The following is a 22,401-nucleotide window of genomic DNA, read 5'->3' on the forward strand; positions in this document are numbered from 1 at the left end:
ATGGGTGGAGTTGACACACTATTGACACACGTGTTCATGGGAACTGAAACACTAGATGTTGGAGACACATCTGAGTGTTTTTCTTCTCTCCTTGCTGTCTTTGAAATTTGTTGCAAACCATTCGATGAAATCTTCTTATCTCAAATGCTTCTGTGCCAAGATAAATTAAAATATTAAATTTGAAAACTCTTACCAAATCATCTTTTGGTAATGCAATGAGGTTTTCCTTCACCTTTTTAACCCTCTTTAGAACTCCATCTCTACCATAGGTTATAAGGTCTTCACACACTAATGTAAACTTACGAGCCTTATGCACTATCCTTCTTCTTTGCAACTTGGATAGACCCTCTAGGCACGAGCTTGTACTTAGTAGATCTTCTATCTCCTTTACGGATTCCCTACCCATGTAAGTGGTTGGGGCCACATATAAACCGGTAGCATGTACGTGTACCCTGCTACTTGCTAGTCTCGCCTCCTAGTTTTGCTATGTCTTGACACGCTTAAACTGAACTCCTTCGAATAACTCAACAGCTTCTTAATGGCAAAAAACCAATGCTTTAAGGAATCCTGCTTTACCTACCATTGGCCTAGCAATTTCTTGATGACCAACAGTGCATCACATTTCACCACCAACCTGGAAAGGCCAAACTCCACGCACTGCTTCAAGCCTCAATGGCGGGCGAGGTACTCCGCCTCATTGTTGGTGTGGACATCCTTCAGGTCATAGGCCTCTGAGAAGATTACCTTGCACACACCTCTTGCTTTTGGCATCACCCTCCTATATGCACCATTGAACCACATAGTGAATGCATTCTCCAAGATAGGCTCCTCGTTAGTTTCATCGCACACCACCCTTGGATAAATTGGCTAATTGACAACCTTGCTGACCAAAATGTTGGCTAGGTGAGACCGACTAGTGTGGCTGATTTTAAACTTGAATTTGAACTCTTGAAGCTCTTACACCCACTTCATAATCTGCTTCCCAAGCTTTAAATGCAGCACCACTTCAGGCAACAAATTGTTAGCTATAAACACATAAAACTTATGCACAATGAGATGTACTTTGAACTTCCTACAAGCAAAACCTAATGCCATCACCCATTGTTTCGCTTTAGTGTGGGTCACCTCTTCATGACTTATCATCATGCTTTGAAGTAAACAGGCTTATAGCTCCTCCCTACTTTCTACAATGGTACAACTCCAATTTCCACGGTACCCACTGTCATAGCAACGTAGGAATCATCCTCTTGATTTGGAGGACACATTGTTGGCAGCTAACACAGGATTTGTCTCACCCTTTGTTTGGTGGATACAGTGGATTGTCACCTATTAACTTGGATACACGCCAAACTTTGTTGTATTCAATCCTTTTCCAAAAGAAGCCTTGTAGTTTTGATATTAATGATTCTCAAAGTGTAATCTAGCTTGTTATTCTCTATTACCCACTCAGAACCTACGAGCCTTGTAAAGTGGCCAATGGCCGTGGGAAAGGGTCCCAAGTTTTTAAGTCAAAACCCTTAGTTTGAAAGACACATTATCATTATCTTTGAAAATTACTTGACACCGACTGAGAGCTATATTTCTGCTACAATTTGTAATCAACCTTTCTCCTTGTCTGGTAATCAGAATTCGATTCCAAATAGCATATTATGTTCCTTGTCTCTTGCTCTTTAATCTAAGTGTAATCATTCTCAATTCTGTTGTGGTTCACGACATCTTGTCTGTGAGATAAATGTGTTGATATGAGGAGGTCTCAAATGGTTATTTTTTGATGTTTTGACATTGTATTAGTGTTTCTAAGCCTGAAGGGAACCTTTCCGTGTAGTTTTGTTTCAATTTTCTATACATTTTTTTGGGATGGATCGTGATTTGTGTACCTTCCCAGATGACTGTAGAACTTGGTAGGATTATGCCCTTAGGTGTTGTAACACCCCTCCTTAAGTTTCACTGCTTCCGAATTTGTTTGGATGCCGAAAAGGCATGATGACCTAGAGCGGTGAGACCGGACATAGACTGATTTTCTGACTAGGAATTGATTGATTTGCTATTGTAGATGCAGGGACAGTTCTTTAGGTTCACTTCTTTGAGATTAAAAATCTCATTGAGTCTCTGTCTCCCATCCCGAGTCTCTTCCTTGCATATTGACATTATGTTAGTGTCAGATAGCTATTCTACAGATGTCCGTCGCCACGGTGACCCGCTAACATTGGTGCCGTTGCTGGGGAAGACGATCCTTAGGTGGTGAGTGACCTAGTTGTACGAAAAAATCCTTTTCAGAGATTTTGACACCCTTTCCATTTACACCTAGACAATAAAGCAGCTAGATATAGGTTTAGTGCTTAGTAGAGACTGGAGTCAAGGACCAGCCATTTCTACTTCTCATAAGCAAAGAGAGTTGTGTGATGAAGTACAAAAAGTATTTCATTGTTTGATTTTCCCTACGCTTGAAAAGGACTGTTTCACCATACATTTCGTTGTCATTTTTGCACTATTAAACTCATTTATGTCTATAGATACATTTCAATTTATAAGAGTAGGTTAAGTAACAAATTCCACCATCAATTCGGGCTAAAAGGATAGGGTGAAAACTACCCAAAACCTTATTTTGGTACCAAAGACCATAACTTTTAAAATTTGCAAAAAATTGATGCTCAAAGCTTCAAAGTTGAATTAAACTCAACAAAACCTGGCAAACAGGGATATACAAGCTTGCGGGAGACAAATTGAAAAGTTTTTTCCCAGATTGCTTGTCCAACATGGAGCGCGATCCATGTACCTTTTTAGCCAATTGACTAGAAATTGTCCTCATTTGTTAAAACTTGCTCTTAGACACAAAATCCTGAGTTTGACCAAAAATAGGTTGCTAAAACAACATCCAAATCAAAAAATTGGCCTAATATGTACAAAACCTTAAAACGTAAGTAAAATTTGGGGGAACTGAACCTGTAGTTGTCCAAATTCAAAAAGAGGTGAGAATTGGGTTCAACAAAAGTCAAGGAACCAGCATGACAAATTTCATGACCTGATGCTTTTCAACATGGATCGCGATCCATGTACCACGTTGACATTTGGACATGATAATTAACCAATAAACTCTTGAGAACTGAGGGAACAACTTTTCCAAAAGGGTCCACAACAAAAAATTGCAAAAGCCTGAGCAAAACATACTTACCAATAGTACAACATCAATCTCCTACACCTGGTCATTTGCATCCACCAACCGCATGGCTAAGCATATCTCTTTCTATAAACTGGTATTTGAAGACTCTCTCACTGGTTTCAGGACTGGCTCCATACCCTGCTCTTTAGCTTCAAGAACCTGCTCTGCCAAGTCTTCAACATGTTCATCATAGACTAGGCCAAGCTGATCATCTCCTAGCTTTGGAATTTCCACCTCACTTTCACAATCTAACTCCATTTTCCCTTCTAACACCTACTCTACCGTCACATCATCAGGCAATCAAGACAAAAATTCACTCCGCACTTTGTCTTTATCAAGATCAGCATTGCTTTCTTCATCTGCACCCAAATCCTCTATAGTGACTCCAAATAGATCTGTATTAATGTTTAGCAAATCCTGCTTGCTTTCCTCTTCCTCTGTGCTAGAGTAGCCTTCATCATACGACATCTCTATCTCGTACTCATAGCTTGTCGTGTCATCTTCATCTTTAGCTGCCATAGGATGAGAACTGCTCTCTTTGTCTTCAAATCTAGCACAATCTGTCTCCCCTTCTCTTTGTCGGACAAAGTGAACACTTTGCTCTCCCAATCCTGCTTAGCACCTATCGCCAAAAGCCACGGCCTACCCAAAATGATCCGATAAGCATTATCTCCTGCCTTCATCACAAAAAAGTCTATCATGCACTCTATGGACATCACTTTCACCTTCACATCCTGAGCCACACCCAGACACCTAGCTTTAGTATAATTGGCCATCCTCATGCGCACATTCGACTTGGCTATCGCCTTAACGCCCGTGGCTGCTTCTGTCATGACACAAACCTGGCTCCACTGTCTATATAGGCCTATACCTGCATCCTTTTCTCTGCAATAGCATCCACCAATGGAAGGACATCAGTGGGGCTACCTACCCTCAAGGCCATGTTTTGCACTATGTGCACATTCCCCTTTGCCTCGGTAGCCTAGTGCTAACATTTGTAGACCACTGCCTCCTCAATTTTGGATTTAAAGCTAACAAATGACCAAAAGTAATGTTTTCTTTTTGATTTTGAACATCACTTACCAGGTTGTACTTGGGATAGCCACACCCTAATTGGAAATCTGCTTGCTTGATTTTGTGGCATCTTCTTCTTTTTCTAGGCTCAGGCTACTCTTTGCCTTTGTACACTTTGTCCTTGCCCTTGCGAGCTCAGGTTTCATGCTCAATCTCTGTCTCTCTATCATCTCTTGCCCTCTTGTTGACCAAAACTTTGATATCCTACTTATCCACCCTGATAATATTCACCCTTGGGACTTCACCTCCATTTGGCAGAGCTGGCTGCACAAGATTTTCCACTGCTTGTTCTCTTGGACCATTGAATTGCCCTTGACCTTGACCTCTACCAAACAGTGGGGAGATGCCTCCTCTCTCTCTTGGCGGTTGAGGACAATCAGGTGCATAGTGCCCCTCTTCTCCACAATTGTAACACCTACCTGGCAGCGGCCTTGCCCTGCCCCTTGATCCTCTTGGTTGTCCTCTATCCATCACACTTAGCCGCAACTCCTACATTTTCTCGAACAAGTCTTGCACCGTATAACGTACCCAATTTTTCAGCACAACGGCTACTCCTCGATTTCCATGATTTTCTTTGTGCAAAGCCTCCCTCTCGGACTCTGCGGTTGAAGGGGGGCCATCGTCTCATAGCCCAACACGCCCTGCTCTATCTTCTTCTTTATCTTTCTACTCTTTCACCGTGCAATTGCTACCGCACCATTATAAATTTTTGGGCTCTCGAAATTGACTTTCTCTCTCACCTTAGGATGCAGACACGCCATGAATTTGTCCAGCTTAAAGTAGTCCCCATTAGCCAATTGCATGGCTGCCGCTAATTCTGCCCAACACTCTTCAAAATGACCCAAACACAAATTGAACTCTTCACTTACATCTTGTTTAAGCGCCTTCATCTTCGCATCCATCTTGACTGGGGATGCCTCCTTGCGAAAGTCGTGAAGAAACCTCGCCCGTAGAGCCGGCCACGCTTGTCTTGGCTCGCCTTCCAAATATTCATACCAGACTTTAGCTTTGCCACACATCACCAAAAGAAAGGTATGCATTTATCTATCCACGCTCAACATACGCAACGATAGCATATACAACTCGAAATCCGACATCCACTCGGCGAAGCCCTCCTCACCTGTGAAAATTGGTCCATAGCTTCTAGCCACCATGACATTCAACGCAAAACACCGTTTCTTTTTTATCAACTGGGAGCAATCAGTGTGCTCCTCAGTGGGGGCAAAAGAAGATGGAGAGGGGGAATGGGGGAACACACCCAACACAAACACAAAGGCTTCTCTATAGCTCAAGGTATCCACATCACCCATATCCTCTTGGAAAACACCTTCAAAAACACACTTCTCACTAGCAGACCACCGCCTTCTCTTTTTCCATTGCTCACACACTCCACAAGTCCACCACACAACGGACACCTATTGCCACAGTCGATTCCCACCTTTACACACACACACGACTGCTCAATCTCACTCTCTCACACAGAACACCGTTGGTCCGGGGGGGCACACACATCCACACTGCCGGCATCGCAGGGGAACACGAGAAGAGGAGAAAGAGAAGGGGGGAAGGGGAAACGACAACAAAACAGGGCAACAGTGACTTGATTATGCTTCAAAAGGCATGTACAGATCTTGCATTGCCATCACCATGGCCATTTTCAAAAAAAATTACAAAGGGATTTGACAGGCACACTCTTCTGTCATAGAGATCCACTTTGTAGGCTTCAAAAGGCACAAAAAAGGCCCTAATTTGATTCAAAAATGACTTTTATAGTGGGGATTCTTCAACTTTAGCATCTGCCCTCTCATTGGTCCATCTGTCACCTTAATTTGGCATCTTTTGGAGGGGGGAGCCTTTGCCTGGAAAGCAACCGTGGCAATAGGTGTGTGTTGTGTGGTGGACTTCTGGAGCATGTGAGGGCGTTGGAGAGGAGGAATGGGGGAACACACCCGACACAAACACAAAGGCCTCTCTATAGCTCAGGGTATCCACATCACCCTATCCTCTCGAAAAACACCTTCAAAAACACACTTCTCACTAGAAGACCACCACCTGCTCTGTTTCCACTGCTCACACACTCCACAAGTCCACCACACAACGCACACCTATTGCCACGGTCGGTTTCCACCTTTACACACACACACACACACACACACACACACACAACCGCTCAATCTCACTCTCTCACACAAAACACCGTCGATCCGGGGGGGCACACACATCCACACTGCCGACACCATGGGGAACACGAGAGGAGGAGAAAGAGAAGGGGGAAAGGGGAAACAACAGCAAAACGGGGTAACAATGGCTTGTTATGCTTCAAAAGGAATGTATAGATCTTGCACTACCATCACCATGGCCATTTTCGAGAAAAATTACAAAGGGATTTGGCAGGCACACTCTTCTATCAGAAAGCTTCACTTTGTAGGCTTCAAACGGCACAAAAAAAGCCCCTAATTTTATTCAAAAATGACTTTTATAGTGGAGGGTCTTCAACTTTAGCATCTGCCCTGTCATTGGTCCATCTGACACCTTAATTTGGCATCTTTTGGAGGGGGGAGCCTTTGCCGGGAAACCGACCGTGGCAATAGGTGTGTGTTGTGTGGTGGACTTGTGGAGCATGTGAGGCCGCTGGAGAGTAGGAATGGGGGAACACACCGGACACAAACACAAAGGACTCTCTATAGCTTAGGGTATCCACATAACCCCTATCCTCTTGGAAAACACCTTCAAAAACACACTTCTCACTAAGAGACCACCACCTGCTCTTTTTCCACTACTCACACACTCCACAAGTCCACCACACAACGCACACCTATTGCCACGGTCAGTTTCCACCTTTACACACACACACACACACACACACACACACACACACACACACACACAACCGCTCAATCTCACTCTCTTCACAAAACATCGTCGGTTAGGGGGGGGCACACACATCCACACTGCCGGCACCACGGGGGAACACAAGAGGAGGAGAAAGAGAAGAGGGGAAGGGGAAACAACAGCAAAACAGGGCAACAATGGCTTCATTATTCTTCAAAAGGCATGTATAGAGCTTGCACTACCATCACCACGGCCATTTTCAAGAAAATTGCAAAGGGATTTGACAGGCACACTCTTCTGTCAGAGAGCTACACTTTGTAGGCTTCAAACGGCACAAAAAAAGCCCCTAATTTGATTCAAAAATGACTTTCATAGTGGGGGGTCTTCAAATTTTGCATATGCCCTCTCATTGGTCTATCTGGCACCTTAATTTGGCATCTTTTCAAGGGGGAGCTGCCTGATTTCATCTGCTCTCTTTGGCTCTCCTTGGTTTGTGCTCTTGAGAAGGGGGTGTACTAGCGACATTGCTAGTGCCCCTAGGCATCATTTTTTATTTCTTCTTTTATTTTTCACCCTTTGGAAGGCTTAGCTTGCACTACTGATTTGATCTCCTCTCTCACTTTGGCTCAGGCTCGGACTGCTCCTTTAGTGGGCCTTTGATCGCCTTCTTTGGCCGCCCTTTGGGTTTCTTCTCTTTCCCTTACCCTTTCTCACTACCCCCACTCTCGGACTACCACTTGCTTTCCTTTTGCACATGGCGCCCCTCTTGGGTGGCCCTCGAACTCCCTCTCTCCCTAATTTCCCATGAGAAACTCCCTTTGGATTTGACCTAGCGCAGGGGGCTGCTCTGGTCGGCCACTCTCCCTCTTTTTCTTACTTCATGGGATGCGCTCTTTACATGCTCAGGACCACTATTAATATCGCTAGTGGTGCCCCAGTTTGTGCTTCAAAAGATTGGCGGTGTGTGAATCTTGCCCGTAGGCGGGCAAGATTCATCATGTCGATAGCCTCCGTCAATTCTCCATAGCTAGCGCACCAGCAGGCAGAACCGCCTCCATCGGCCAAACTCGCCGCAATGCGCCACCGGTACCGCGCACACAACGCCCAACCCATTCCGCCATAGCCAATGGGGGCTATAAGCTCCCCTCTCTCCAACTTACACCAATGTGATGGCACGTTGTAGCCTATATAGGTGCAAATCCCGCTTCATGTCTTCGCATTTTGGATCACCCCATTGACATGTGGTGTCACCACGGGGCACAAGCCTCCGAAGGCTCTTGAGAAACCAAAAAACCCCCTTTAAGAAAACCTTGGAAATGAAAATTATCTCCCCACTTTAGAGCTTTTCTTCTCTCTGCTCAGTGATTATGTGGCCGAATCGGGGAAACCCACTGACAACCCCCATTGTGTATTTTGACCCGTTCAATCTTCGCCACCTCTTGAGCCTCCCAAGGCCGCAAACCGAGGTCGTCAAAAACAAAGAAAATCATATGTACGCTTTCCGCCGCCAAATGCTCCAGGCTTGGCCATGCCGTAACTCGGTGCTCAAGGCTCAGAATCACGAGCCATCAATCTCTGTTGACTCCACACAGCATGCCCTATCTGCTTGAACCCTCTCAAAGCCCCAAAGATACCAGATGGCATGATTTCCCATGCGGTCGACCTTGCCCATAGCTGGCCCCCGGCAAAACTTTAATTGGCTATAACTTGCTATCCAAAGCTCTGATTGGAAATCCGAAAAGATAGGCATGCTCCATAATTTGAGTTCTACACATCTATCTGCAGACATCTGCCTGGGCTATCTATCCCCAACTGCCCCTCTCCGTCGGGAATCTGCTAAACCTTCTAACTTTGCATTGCAATATCTTGAGCATCAGGGCTCCATTTAACGAGTCGTTTAGACCGCGGCTTCTAGAGCACATCAAACGCTACATTCTAGAGCACTGACTCGGCACTTTAGGCACCTTTACTTGCTATCCCATCTAGATGATCCTTTAGCCCTTTTGGCCTAAAAAGCCACATCAAGCATACATTTTCGCTGCCACCAGTCTTCCTAGGGACTCCATACCTGCTCTAGCCTTTTGCATTGCATCTGTCTGCAACTTGAATCAATTCTGAGAGGTACTTTAGAGTTCAAGAAAGTCCGGACCAAAGGAGGTGTAGCTTGTGCTCATGAAGGTAGTCCAGAAGAGCAAGCGAAGGGAATGAAAGCAGGTAAATAAAGGAAAAGAGCAAAGTTGGGAGAAAGAAAGTGCGCCTTCACTCGTGCTCCCCTTAGTCAAAAGCTTCGACATCCATACTTCCTCTCTCAGTCTCGGCGAGTTCAAGAGCGCTTGTTGCCTATTGTGATCAAGTTTTTTTTATATTGAGATTTTAATTCATTTAAGTAATTCAAATCAAGGTATACAAGGTGTCCTTTTGTGCTAAAATCTCTTGTGATGTGCATCATTCTCGTACTGTTTCCCACAGCGAGCAGCTCGGGTGCTGACTCGGCTCAACTCGCGAACATAAAATCCGTTGACATCGCGGCGAGTCACTTTGTTCCAGTGGTGGCTGGTTTCACATCAAGCTACAGCAGTTGGGAGATGGCTTGTACATAGTGGTCTCTCGGTAGCATGCATAGCAAGTGACCATCCTGTGGAGAGTCAGCACCATTGTCTTTGGGATTGTCCTTTGGCTTCGTGTCCCTCGGCTAATGCGAGCTCTTTCCATGGCATGGCAGTACACTTGGGGGACAATTGCTTGGTCCACTCTCACGGGCCCGGCACTTCGGTTTGATTTATCCTCCACCAGTAGGATGATAGTGATGCAGGGGGGTCGACCTACACTCCAGCCTGCTATAGAGCTTACTTCACATGAGTGGTGCCATGAGAGAGAGAAGTGTTGGGAGCTCATATGTGACCTGACACTCTGGTTCATTTTGTGGGCTCATTGCTCTTGCATCTTTGAGGCTCGCCTTGTCCCACCAATAGAGACTGCTCGTGATCTTTGGCTAGAGATGATCCATACTCTCAGAGGACAGTTCGAGAGACTCCAGGGCAGCTCAGATCTCATGCGGGAGTGTAGAGAGGCTTTCCTTCAACTCTGGCACCCTGGGCCTTTCTTCACCATGGTCCAGGGTGTGCTGAGATGGCACTACCGTCCACCTATGTGGCTTTTCCCTCCTCCCATCTCTTGATTTAGCCTCATTGTGCATATATTGTTTTTCATTGGGAGAGTCTCCCCCTTATGATTGTTGTAGCCCTCTCTAGTAGAGGTGGTTGTAGCCCTATGGGCACTTTTATTAACTAATAGAAGGATCTTTTTTCTCGAAAAAAAAACCGAACATCTGCGATCATTTCTTCCTTTTCACTCGGGTTGTTAGAGCATTCATTATCTGCATCATCTACTCTCTCAAAATGCTCTAGGGAGTCATAAAACGTCTCCTCTTCTTCAGCACTCACATGTTGATCATCTCTGGGTTTTCCCAGGACTAATTTCTCATCATTCTCATTTACTATATTGACCATATACCACGCCATAACCATCCTTGTCACAAAATTTTATTGTGGGCCCATCTGAAACATCACACACATCTAGGGTTGATAGAATATGAGTCCACTCTGATGGCTCTAGAGCTTCTTTGGGGAAGGGCTCAGGAATGTATTCTTTATCTTCAAGCACCCTTTCTAGAATACACTCTTCTCATTGCAAGCTTCCGTAATGAGAGGCTCCACACATCCATAGCTCCTTCGGCTTGCCTAACCAACCTTGAAGCTCCAATCATACTAATGTGGCTGAATCAAATGTTGGGTTTCAAGGCCTGTGGCCAGATATGGCTGGGCAGGCACCCGCCCACTTATTCTATCATTGGTTATAAGGTAAATAAGGACTAGAGAGCTTGGACTGCTAACGATCCATTAAACACCTGTGTATGTTCTCCATCCCCTTCCCTTCTCTCCTTCCCTTCCCTTGCACTCATCGGATCCGCGCCATCATGTGGTATCAAAGCCCATGCCGTCGGCTTCCCCTCACTCATTCACTTTCCCTCACAAATTGTCTTCCCCTCCTCAAAGCGTGAGGTTTTCTTTGAGCTGGGGTATTCTTGAATGTTGAGATACCTTCAGTGATACAAGTAGCTAGAATTTCCCTTTATGGTACCCTCGCCGTAGGACATGTATCTGGACGGTTTTTTGTGCTTTTGACGTCGAGTTGGCGGTCACACATTAATGGTTTTGTGCAGTTGATGCCCAATGGTTCTTTTGAGCAGTTTATGTGTGTTTTTAGTTAAGTTTTGACTCCTCATACAAAGGAGACTCTGTCGGATTTTTATCACGAGTCCGTTTTATGCGTTCTTGGCACTTCTAGTTGTTCTTACACAGTGATTGTACTACATTTTTGTTTGGGTTTGTCACTCGTAATCTAAGGGAAACTCTACCAAAATTATCACAGGCAATTTGCCATAAAGTTTTTGGCTACATTATCTTAAGCATGGCTGCCAGTAGTGCTTCCGAAAGAGAAGAGTACTACATCAAAAAGTTTGATGGTTCAAAATTTGTCATTTGGCGGCAGCGTATATAATATATTTTGATCAACAAAGGCTTGATAGCACCCTTGCGTGTAAGAAGAGAGAATGCATTCACTAATGATGAATGGGATGACTTGAATGAATGTGTTATGGTGACCATTCACCTACACCTTAGTGAATCCATTTACTTTACCATGATAGATAACACCAATGCCAAAGATTTGTGGGATGCTCTATGCCAGGCTTGAGATGGCAACAGCACCACAAACAAGGTTTTCTTGATGAAGAAATTGATGCGTATGAGCATGAAAGAAGGCAATAATGTTAGTTCTCATTTGAACAAGTTCAAAACATGTTTTCACAGCTTACTTCAAAAGGTCTCAATTTTGATGATAAAATGAAGGCCATTTTTTTGCCATGTTTGCTACCATTGTCATGGGATACCTTCAACACAGCCATAAGCAATTCTGCACCCAATGGCAAGCTAGATTTCAGTGATGTTGTTGTTGTGTTGCTCACTGAGGAGATTCAACGTCAATCTCTTGATGCTAGTGGGCATGGTGATGCATATGTAGCTAGTGGCAATTGTGACAAGCAAAGTGGTCGTAGCCGCGGTTGTTCACAAGATTGCGGGCAAGGTCGTAGCAAGAGTCATGGCAAAGACATGCAAAACGTAGAGTGTTACTACTTCCATAAAATGGGACACTTGAGGAAAGATTTTCTCACAATGCAGTGGGATAAGGGCAAAGAGAAATCAAAGTCTGACAAACCTAAAAGCAATGTGAAAATTGAAGAGCTTAATGTGGTTGAGTCTCCAGCCATTGAAAAAGTTTCTAAAGTGTCAAATGATGTGTTGATCTTCACATCAGATTTGAGTCCTGATGCATTGCTAGCTCATGAAGAGTGTTATGTGCAGAATTGGATTGTGGACTCAGGTGCTATCTTTCATGTGACTCCTCACAAGGAGTGGTTTTCTATATACACTACCACGCATGGCACGATGAAGCTAGGCAATACTTATGAGCTTGATATATGCGGTGTGGGCAGCATCAAGTTTTCTATGTGTAATGACACTCAGTTTATGCTGCACAATGTCAAACATATACCCAAATTGACAAAGAGTTTGATGTCATTTGGACAGCTGTATGATTTGGGTTACACTACCATATTTGCTCATGGTTCTTGGATTATCAAGAAGGGAAACCTAGTCTTGCTCATTGTACTCACTTTGTGTCTCTTTTGTGAAAGAGAATTCTATTTGTGTAGCCGAGCTTCCATCTATAGAGTTGTGGCATAGCCGGCTATGGCATATCATTCAAAATGGAATGAAAGTCTTGCAGTGTTCTGGTTATATCCCTATGCTAGATTACTCTAACTTCTCTTTATGTGAGCATTGTATCTATGGAAAAAAGACTAGGTTGACATCAACAACTTTGGACAAGGAGTTAGGGAGTCCTCTAGATCTCGTTCATAACGACTTGTGTGGACCTATGCCAGTCAAGTCTCTAGGGGAAGTGTTATACTTCCTAACATTATTAGACGACTCTACTAGAAAGGTGTGTGTTTATCTCTTGAAGCAAAAGAGCGACGTCTTTAGTGTCTTTCAAAAGCTCTTAGCATTGGTAGAGAACCAATCAGGTAGAAGGCTTGAAGCTTTGTGCAGTGACAATGGAGGCAAGTACTCTACTAGAAAGGTGTGTGTTTATCTCTTGAAGCAAAAGAGCGACGTCTTTAGTGTATTTCAAAGCTCTTAGCATTGGTAGAGAACCAATCAGGTAGAAGGCCTGAAGCTTTGTGCAGTGACAATGGAGGCAAGTACATCTCCTCGGAGTTCCAGGACTTTTGCAGTAAAAGAGACATTAGAAGACAACTTACCATGCCTTACACACCTGCCCAAAATGGTGTGTTTGAGAGGATGAGTAGAACCATTCAGGAACGTGTCACTTCTATGTTGTCCATGGCCAACTTACCTCAAGAATTTTGGGGAGAAGCTGTTATGACGGTTTCTTACTTGATCAATTGGTCATCTAGTACATCACTAAAATACAAGGTTCCGTAGGAGATGTGGATGGAAAAGAGCCCAATTATGATAGATTATGTGTATTTGGGTGTGAGGCATTCTCACATGTGCCAAAAGCGCTTAGACAAAAGCTGAACCCCAAATCATGTAAGTGCATTTTCATTGGATATGGTGTAGACGGAGGGATGGGATATCATCTATGACACCCAGAATTGAGGAAGGTTATATGTAGCTCACAGGTGATATTCAATGAGTCTAAGATGCATAAAAAGCTAGTGAAAGACATTGAGTATCATAGAGTATGGTTTGAGGATGTTTCCTCACCGCCAGTTACACAGAATGTTCGACGTGCTAGTGATGCACCTTCCACTAGTACACACACATGTTGCTCCAAAGAGAGCAGAATCGAGCAGTCAGGCACTTCAGAGATCTACTTGTCTATCTGGTGAACCTAATCATTTTGAGCCAGGATTGGACTACTTGGTAGTCACTGATTGCGGTGAACCCACTTGCTATACAAAGAGGCCATTCAAATGGATGATAGCGTGAAGTGGGAAGAGGCTATGCAATCTGAGTATAGCTTGATTTTAGCAAATGAATCTTGGGAATTTGACAGAGTTACCTGTGGATAAGCAGGCGTTGCCATGCAAATGGGTGTACAAGAAGAAGTATATCAAAGATGATCCCAAGCCTAAGTATAAGGCATGATTGGTTGCAAAAGTGTTCAAGAAAACGAAAGGCATGGATTTCGATGAAATCTTTTCTCTGGTGGTCAAGATGACTACATTGCATCTTGTGCTTGGTCTAGTAGCCATCGAGCACTTGGAATTGGTCCAAATGTATGTGAAGACAATGTTTCTTCATGGGGATCTTGAAGAGGATGTTTACATGAAACAGCCAGAGGGTTTTGTGATAAAGCCTGAGAAGCCAACATAGGCAGAACTGGTGTGTAGACTCAAGAAAGCTTTGTATGGATTAAAGCCAGGCTCAAGGCAATGATACATCAAGTTCAATAAAGTACATTCAATCCCAGGGTTATGTATGGAGCCAAGAGGATCACTACTTGTACACAAAGAGGTTGAACGATGGTTCCCTCATCATTGTGATTTTGTATGTGGATGATATACTCATAGCCAAAAATTCAAAAGATGAGATTGCACTTCTCAAGGATGCTTAAGCAAGCCATTTTCTATGAAAGATTTGGGTGATGCACATCACTTTCTTGGTATGTGTATCAAGAGAGATCACAAATGTGGTATACTTGAACTTTTGGAGGAAGAGTATATTCACAAGGTCTTGCAAATATGCAAGGGGGCAAAGCATTGGCTGCATACAAAAAACTTAGCAAGCATGACTATCCCAAATTGGATGCTGAAAAGGCAAAGATGGCAAAGGTGTCGTATCCTTTATCAGTTGGCAGTCTTATGTTTCCCATGGTTAGCACAAGGCCAAACATTGCATATGTAGTGGGAGTGGTCAGCAGGTTTATATAAAATCCAGGCAGAAAGCATTGGGAAGTAATGAAGCACATCTTGAGATACGTAAAGGGCTCAGCTAGCAAATGCTTACGCTTTGGGAATAGTGATGCATCCGTAGCTAGATACACTGATTTGGATTATGCGGGTTGTGTGGACACCAGGTGATCCACATCTGGTTACGTTTTCTTGTTCGCTGGAGCGGCAGAGTATGTTGCAGTTTCTAGTTCCAATAAGGAGGCTATGTGGTTATCTCATCTAGTGCAAGATTTTGGTATACACAGGACTCCAGTGCTAGATTGTGAAAATCAGAGTGCGATTGTGTTAGCAAAGAACCCTATGTTTCACTCCAAGTCAAAACACATAGAGGTCAGGTATCATGTGGTACGAGATATTTTGCCTAGCAAATGCATTGAGTTAGTCAAAGGTCACACGGATGAAAACCCAGCGGATGCTCTAACAAAGAGCCTAGCCTCAAGGCGGTTCTCAGATTGCATATAGATGATGGGCATAGGGTGAAGCTAGGATCGTTTTTGTACATTTGTACATAGTAGCCCCTACATTCTTTAGCCACCTGGGCCGTGTTGGCCTTCAAGTGGGAGATGGTTGGGTTTCAGGCCCCATGGCCGGATATTGTCAGGCGAGCGCCCGCCCACTTATTCTATCATTGGTTATGAGGTAAATAAGGAGTAGAGAGCTTGGACTCTCTAATGCTCCACTAAACACCTGTGTATGTTCTCCATCCCCTTCCCCTTCTCTCCTTCCCTTCCCTTTCACTCACCGGATCCGCATCATCCTCAAACTCTTCAATTGGGGTTCAGTTCACATCTTTGTATCTATGATCTTTAACGTTTATGCGCGTAGCGGTTTCCATGTGTCTCAGGTATACATGATCATATCCCCAATATTGAACCGTCTTCAATTGTCACGTGAATGACTATCCAAGTATTATGTCATAGTTGTTCCTCTTGCCAAAATCCACTATAGCAAAGGTATGCTTATACTCAATGCCAGAAGAAGTAACAATCACTTTTGCTAGAAGCCCTAGGGGTTTCTTCGTGTACCCATCTGCTAGTTGCAATTTCATCCTAGTAGGCCTCAAGGCAGGTTTTCCCCATTTTTTCCATATCTCTTTGGTTGCAATGGCTACATTAGCTCCGCTGTCAAGAATTGGCATGGTTGTCACTCTTTGAAATTCTACTAGAAGTGTAGTATTTCCATCTTCACCCTTGTAATACTCTCCTACTTTGTTTAATGGTAGAGGTCTTGTGTTCAATTGAGGTTTTTCTAGTTCTTGGATTCCTTCTTATATCTATGATTTTGGATCTTTTACCACAAACGTTTCTAGACATTTCCCAACTATAGCCTACATGTTTGGTCTTATTCGGAGAAGCTCTACTAGCATAATAGTATAAGTCACAGTCATAAACAATTTTTTTATCAATCCTTTAGAGTCCATAGCCTTTTTGAAGTGTGCAAGCGGGATCGTGTGTGAGTGTGTGCAGCAATGGAGAAGAGAGGAGAAGTGTAGACCTTGTGTTTACAGGGGCTAAAACTCACTCTCAACATGTAAACCCCCTTATTCTATTATATACATAATGAATAAGTATCACTTTAACTGGTATCAGTGCATGACATAGTTGGTGTCGGAGATGTCAATCTATCATTGCCGAGTGGTGCATCATATGTGTTGTGAGATGTATGCCATGTGCCATGTTTGACGCAAAGCTTGATCTCTGTGAGTCAGTGAGACAACGGATGCCAGGTAGTGCTGGACGAACACAGTTTCAGATTGCATCATGGACATCTAGTCATAGCAGGAGGTGCTAGTGTTGGCAAGATTCATGTGATGCAAGTACGTCACATACAAGACGGCACAGTCTTCGTGAGTACGAAACCATGCAGAGAGACGAGGCATGTCTCCTTTGTGGATAGGTTGCATGATGCTCTAGCTTGTGAGCATGTTGAGCCAGTTGTGCAGCAAGGCATGTCATTCGTGGATACGATGATGGGTATGGATGGCTTGAGTGCTGAGGATTCATCCGTGATTCGGTCATTCATGGATATGCTTAGGCCAAAGGCTGATGTGTGTGAGTTGGAGCTAGGAATTTCTCTTGCCACACGTGGTTCATGGCAGACATATGCTCTTGGTGCGCATGTGACATGTGATGGATGCAAGGATGGATTCCAAGGATTGGAGTTCGGGTGTCAGGGTGATTTCCATGAGTGGATTTGTGAGCTAGATTTGACTGAGATGGTCAGATTGATAGAGATTGTCAAGATTGCATCAACATTTGGGAGCCTCATGTACGAGATAATGATATCGAGACCCAAGATTGCATTTGCGATAGGTGAATTTACAGTGGGATTAGTCAGTCATGCAGTGTCTGGCATTGGCCTTGAGCATAGGGGCACTTTGCTGCGTATGATGAGATACCTGCAGGATGTGTGCGGCTTTGGTGAGGAGTATGGTGTCAATCACTCTATACTTCCTCTACGATTAAAGATTGATGCACACAGATTCAGTGAGCCAGTGGGTTTTGGCTGAGTTCATACTTGTGATGGCCTTGTACATGTTTTGTACGTTTATTTCTCTCTCTCACAACCACATTGGCCTTTACGTGGGAGGTTGTTGCGGTAAAGCCCCATGTGGCCGGCTAGGCCAGGTGCCCACCCACTATACTTATTCATTATGTACATAATAGAATAACGGGGCTCACATGTTGAAAAACACAAGTTCTCTCTTCTCCATTGCTGCACACACTCACACACGCTCCTGCTCACTCACTTCACTTTCTTGACGAGAGTCTTTGTGATGGCACCACCTTCATATCAGACTTGACTTCATGCTCTCCTATGTATGAGGGTAAGGTTCTCAAAGATTGAGGTTGACTCTCTAAAGGTTGTACTGATCCTCTATGTCCCCAGTATGAGCGAATATCTAGATCTTCTTGAAATCCTGCCTCGAAGTCATCAATAGGTGGAAGGAAGACATCTCTACCCTTGGTAGATTGATTGACTTGTTGACTAAAATCTTTCTCATCGTTTGCTTCTTGTATCTATCTCCAAAGCTCGTCTAAGCCGTCACCCTCTTTGTAGGTCTTTGGTATCATAGGATGGAAGCTGTTAGATGCATGATCTGTGGTATTCATCACTGTCTGGGTTCTATTTTAGTTGTGGGATTCTCAGCTATCCTTCTAGGCTCATGTCTCGGTGGGACTCCGGGTGCGGGCTCTAGAATCTTTGTCTTACCCTTTAGTTTTTTTGTTGATGGTTCTAATAAAGCTTGGGTTGTTTGGATCATCTTCAGACACATCTCCAGTCTTTGCTTTTTCAACTCCACGTAAGGATACATCATCCATTTTTGTTTCTGGTTTTGGCTAGTTTGAAGCCGCGCTTCATAGGCTTTAATAAGTGCGTCTAGAGGTTCATTCACCTTTTCAACTAGTACAGAGCACCCCGAACTTGCACTCTTTGGTCTCTTTTTCTCATTAGTTTCTTGGTCTCTAGACTTTCCAACTCAAAATTAGTTTGATTCTCTAATCTCTCTAACCTATCCGTGGTTTGTTTTAACTCCTCCGCTAGGGATATCTATTCATGTTCCTTCCTAGCTTTCATATATGCCTTCCTAGCCTTCTAGGTGTTTTTTTGATTTTTTTGTTCATAACCATTAGGGAAAATTTGGACTCTCAAAGGGGCCCTATAAGGAGGTTTGACTTTGCCTCTCTTGTCCAAAGTGGCCAACCCAGTGAAGTACATAAACGCTTTGTCCAAACCCTATCAGCCATCGTATCATTGGAAAGATCTTAGAAAGTAGGTTCTAAATCCCCCAAACTCCGACAAATTTGGAGTTGATTTATAGAAGTTATGGCCTCCTCATTGAAGCTAAAATGTGAAGAGAGATTCCATTTATAAGCCAGAGTTGTCACATCAAAAAATGGAATCTTTTAGAATATAAGAATCTGATGGCATGTTATGTATCAATGGATATATATCGATGACTACATTCTAAATCTAGAAGATCCAAAAAAAATTGATTTCATTTCTAAAAAATTTACCGTCCCGTTTTGGACAAGAGAGAGAAAGGCAAAGTCCTTATAGGGCCCATTTGAGAGTCCAAAATTTCCCTAATGTAGGCACATTTGTTTTGGGTTCCTCAATTATCGGTTCTTTCCTTGCTTTTTGAGCTTGCACTCTTGTGACAACTTGTATAGGTATCATCATTTCATTTTTAGAATTGCTACTTGACGGCATTGCCCTTAGTATATTTAACATTGTTTTCACCGTTTTATTTGGGTTTTTTGGATATTCATTGATCAAATGAGTAATGTCACAATCTAGACAGTATAGATTCACTCTACTGATCTCTGTATGAGGATATTCTTTCATAAGGTGGTCACCACCACATTTCTAGCACGGTCCTAAAGGTTGGTGTGGCGCTCCTAGTGCCGCTCTCTATTGATAGGTAGGCCTTTGTTCTTCTAACCCATTGTTGGCTATGAAAACCAATGTGTGTTGATCCAAACTGTATCTACCTTCTCCTCCAGCATGAGCTACTGTTGGTGGTCCAACATTCACAATCATGCTCCAAGGTTCTGGTGCTTTCGGCTCTTTGGGTGGATAGTATGTTAAACTAGCCTCGTATTCACTTGGCTCTTTGTAATACACAGGTAAACGTTGTCAATTGTCACAAAACTCAAGGAGTAACGTCTACACATCTAGAGAGCACTCCCCTAAAGTCTCTAACCTAGTTTACTACCTACAAACACTTGGTGCAGAAAACGCATATGAAGATAGGCCGGAAATTACAAGTCATTGATTCTCAATGTAATTAGGCCTAAAGTGTAGTTTGAATCGTTGTGAACGTGATGACATAAAGCAATCACAAAACGGACACACGATTAGAGAGAAAACTCACTTTGAAGCTCATGGGAGAGCTCTTCCCAAAGAGACCGGAGTCATGCAAGCTTGGCGTTGAAGTGTAGCTCTCATTGTTGCTAATGTGATGGTGTAGTTGCTTCACAATGTAAATGTGCATAGATAGTAGAAGAAGACCTCTCTCACTCTCTCACACAATATACACAGTCACGGCACGTTTCTTTGAGCTCAAAAAGATGATTAATTCAAAAGTTGTTTAGGGCTACAAAAATGTGGCTTATATGCAATTCCTCCTTAGAGGCTTGTTCCCATCAGAAATGATCTCTTAACCATTACAAAATGTTATGTTGCTTATTAAAATTACATAATATAAAAGTGGTGAAGCTTTCTTGTGTTCCGTCATCAATAACCACTCCCTTCTCCAAATCTTCCCCCAGGTTAGGTGCCTCAAGCTCTGCAAGGTCAAGTAGGACATAATCACAAAGTAAGAAAGGGAGAGAAAAATGTATAGAATATTCATTTGGACAATGGAGCTCTAGATCTTATAGCTAGCAAGAGGACAAGAGAGAGAGGAGGATATGCACAAAGATCATTGATGCACTAGAAGGGAAGGCCAAAGAGGTGGAGGATCAATGGAAAGTAGCAAGAAGAGGCATCACATCGATCAATTGAATTTCCTCTCAATCCAAGATATGGAAGAGTATAGTCTTGTAGAAGATTTTCATAAAATAAAAAAGATTATATCACTTATGTGGTCAACTTCTAGCACTAAATCCAAGTTAAGGAGTCTATGCTCAAAATATCTATGCCACAAGATAGGCAAAACACTAAGCTCTAAGGCTAAAAAGGGTGTTGGGCGAGCTCTCACACTGAGGGTAGGCCTTCCTACAAATATGGTTCCAATGGTTGAGACATGTTTGGCCAAGAAGAAGCAATACAAAGCTTATAAGGATGGAGGAGTTGATGTCAAAGGCTACTAGCTTAAATATCAATCAAAATTAACATGAAGATGAGGATGTCCAAATCACAAGAAGGCTAAGCTCTATGGAATTGTAGAGGATGTGATAGTATTTATTGTTGGTATTACATGTTCATTCTTGTCTGTGTTTTTGAGAAGACTGTGGCTTGTGGCCATGCATGCTAAGCAAGATTGGGAGAAAGCGGTTCTCTCCATTCAAGATAGAACAATAGCAAGGATAATTATGTACAGCATGCGCACTAAAAAGTGTCAACCACCCCATGTTAATGAAGACCAAGATAGCTTTGACAAAACATCAAGTGAAGAGGATTCTCAAGAGTACAATGAGGAGGACTCTACATCAAAAAGTAGTAGCTCTATAGAAGAGGAGGTATGTCAAATCAACATAGATCTTTATGGCATTAACTACCATGGAAGATGTAGATCAAGAGGAAGACCCTCAAGATATGCCTGATTTTGAAGATTTTGGTGGCTCTACTCATGTCAACATAAAGAGCATCCTAGGAGTTAATTTTCCTTTTAAAAAGAAGGAAGAGTATATCACTATGTGTGACAAGTTTTCAAAGCCTTTTTCCACTAGTTACAAGGATTTGAGAGGAGGTAAAGAGGTGGAACACACCATATGGCTCAATGAGGTGGAAATTCCAAAGGTACAAAGTTTGGTGTCTCTCCTCTATGTAATTAGAGGTTCTCCATCAAGAGGCAATGAAATTGCTTGAAGTTGGTGGGTATTTTAGTGCACCAAGGAGAGAAGGTGCCTTCTTATGTTTGTATTCATCACACCTCTCAAGAGGAGGAGCCCGACATACAGGAGGCACTTATCTTATGGTTTGATAAAGCTTATCAACATGTGCTTCAAAAGGCAAGTGGAGGCACTATCATCAAATCTGTCAAAGGTCAACCTATTTTCTCTAAAGCTTATGATCTTGAGGATGTGCACACTTGTAGTGATGCAAAGTATCTTACATTATATATGGGTTTAACGAAATGTTTTGAGCATGGAATTCATAAACTCATTGTAAAAGGTCGTGCTCTTCTTATATCAAGCAACTTCTAGGCTTATGACAGGTTAAAAGGGACTCTCTCAAGAGGTTGTTTTATGGTATACAAAAGTTCCAGCTTCAATTTGAAGGTATTTAATTGAAGCATGTTCCAAGGATGCAAAAACATGTGGTAGATGCTCTAGCTAGTGCCAAACTTCAAGCCTCTCTTTATGCTCTCAAGCTACAACCTACCTTATATTCAAGGAGGGAAGCTCTCCAAGATTTCATTGAGTTTTTTGAAATAGGGCAATGTGGATAACATACATCCAAGACTCAAGAAGAAGACTTATCCGTGAAGGACAAAAACTACATTATGGTGGGAGAAGCCCTCATGATCATGGCAAAGATGAAATCTTAAGGAGGGTGCCTTACAACGAGGACATAGCTCTCATTCTTCAAAAATCTCATGAGGAGAGTGGCCATCAAGGTAGAG

The sequence above is a fragment of the Adiantum capillus-veneris genome, chromosome 9 (assembly GCF_014529385.1).
Source record: "Adiantum capillus-veneris isolate H3 chromosome 9, ASM1452938v2, whole genome shotgun sequence".
Taxonomy (NCBI): domain Eukaryota; kingdom Viridiplantae; phylum Streptophyta; class Polypodiopsida; order Polypodiales; family Pteridaceae; genus Adiantum; species Adiantum capillus-veneris.